Genomic DNA, 2500 nt, shown 5'->3' with positions numbered 1-2500 from the left:
CCGCGACCATCACCACCGCGACCACTTCCATCTGCACGCCTCTACATAATCCTCACGCCCATCACCACGCGATCCACAACATCGTCTACGTTCATGCCTATTATTAGTCGAATATTTTGTCTTCTACCACCAACGACCGCTCTCCTATTTTCCCTTATTTCACAATTATACCTTATATCTATCCACTTTTAATCTAATCAATCCCCCAAAACCCTACACCACACCACAGCACACCACAACACACTACACCACACCATCCCACCACCTTCACTCTTTCTCTCTCTCTCTCTTTCTCTATATAAATATATATCTCTCTCTTTCTCTCTATTTATCTCTCTCTCTCTCTCTCTCTCTTTCTCTCTTTTTCTGTCTGTCTCTCTCTTTCTCTCTTACTTTCTGTCTATCTATCTATCTATTTGTATCTCTTATTTCTCTTTTATTCAACGGTATATCACACTCTCAAATCCACCCAAATATCCAAAACCCTATCGATCGCGAAACCGTCGTCCCTTCTGATAGATCGAAGCTTCTTCCATGATCTTCGATCGTATACGATCGATATATGCATACGATGCGATATAGACGAAGACGTCTTCGATCAATCGAGATAACCGACGACCATTTCGCGGTGATCGAACGCTACTAGCTCTGTGTCGTTTTTATCATCCACCTTTTACTTCATGGTAAAAGGAAGGGTAATAAAGTAAATGAAAAAGGAAAAAATTAAAAAAAAGAACAAAAAAAGAAACAAGAACAAACAAAACAAAAAAGCTAAAAAAAAAAACAAAAAAAAAAAAAACAAAAGAAAGAAAGAGAGAAAACAAAATAGCCTAGGCTGGAAATCGAAAGATCCCTGGCTCTTTCTTGTCCGGTTTTTTCTTTTTTTTTTACGCACGATCGTGGAAACGAAAACGTCGGATGCCTAGCTAAGATTGAAAATTCTATATAAATAATATAAATATAGTATATAATATTAAATATATATATATAAATATATATATATATATATATACATACATATACATATATATATGTATGAATGTATATGTAAAATTACGAGATGATATTTACATACATACATACGTACACGTAGCATCGTACTCGTGTGTGTTAGTTACGAAGTAAAGAAGTAGGAGAAAACTTGAAAAGGACGCGCGCGCGTTTCTCGGTATAATAAAAGAGGAAAAAAAAGCGAAGGAAAGAACGGAAGTCGTGCTCAGCGAAAAGAAGATAAGAGGGAGAGAAATCGAAGAGGGCGATTTGTCTAGAAAATACATGTATATATATATATATATATATATATATATATATATATATATGTACAATATATACATATATATGTATATATATATATGTGTATGTGTTTGTGTCTATCCGATTTTATTGAGAAAAATGCTCTTGTAGATCGAATATCCGCTGACTTGGTCACTCTGAGCTGAATACAAAAGAAGAAGAAAAAGGAAAAAGAATAAGAAAAAGAAAGGAGTAAAAAGAAAAAAAGATAGAAAGAAAAAGAAATGGAGACACGGATATATATATATATATATATATATATATATATATATATATACATATACATATATATATATACAACGTATGTATCGTACGTATGTGTATTATGTACTATAAGGAGTACAATTAAAGTAGTAGTCGGTATAGGAAAGCAACGTTTGACAGCTCTCTCGCGTAGATTCGAAAGGGAACGATTAATAGATACGATTGAATTTTTGGATGGATTGGTGGAGAAGGGATAAAGAAAAAGGGAATAAAATGATAAGAAGAAAATGATGAAAAGAAAAGAAAAGAAAAGAAAAGGAAAGAAGAGAAATTTATTCGTACGAAGATAATTTATTATAGAATTCTTAGATGAATCGCGTGAACAACAAAAAGAGGTCTAAAAATATCGTAGAGATTGTACATTGAATAAGGAGTATATAAGTCGAATAATTAAATAATGGCAACGACAAAACAGTGATGATATATAATTAATTATTATATTGATTGCAATTACGATATATTATTATTATTATTATTATTATTATTATTATTATTATTATCATTATTATTATTATTATTAATATTCTTATTATTACGAATATTACATATATATATATATATATATATCATTACGTATGATTATGGATAATAATTATTATTAATATTATTATTATCATCGTCGAGTCTTAAAAGAATAAAAAGAGAGTAAATGGTAAAAAGTAGAAGTAGAGGAATTGAGAAACGTGCAATAGAATATATTGAAAAAGAAAAAGGAAAGAAAAGAAAAGAGAAAGGGAAAAAATGCAGAAATATAAGAGAGAAAAAAAAAGGAACGTTTGAATTAAAAATCTTCCAAGGGTAACCGATCATTTTGTCGCGTCGAAAGGATACACTCTCTCTCTCTCTCTCTCTCTCTCACTCTCTCTCTCTCTCTTTATTTATCTCTTCAATATTTGTTTACTTCGATGAATCCGTTCCTACCGGTGTAATAGTTAAGTTTGAA

General features: G+C 31.1%; 1 protein-coding gene across 23 annotated transcripts in view; it reads left to right on the top strand.

The window, feature by feature from the left end:
* The window catches only part of LOC124422173 (mediator of RNA polymerase II transcription subunit 15-like), a 393529-nt gene that overhangs the window by 359797 nt on the left and 31232 nt on the right, over positions 1–2500 (top strand). The window lies entirely within an intron of this gene.

This window comes from Vespa crabro, chromosome 2, assembly GCF_910589235.1.
Source record: "Vespa crabro chromosome 2, iyVesCrab1.2, whole genome shotgun sequence".
In the NCBI taxonomy this organism is placed as follows: domain Eukaryota; kingdom Metazoa; phylum Arthropoda; class Insecta; order Hymenoptera; family Vespidae; genus Vespa; species Vespa crabro.
The sequence above is the reverse complement of the archived record's forward strand: the minus strand, read 5'-3'. Positions and strand labels throughout refer to the sequence as shown.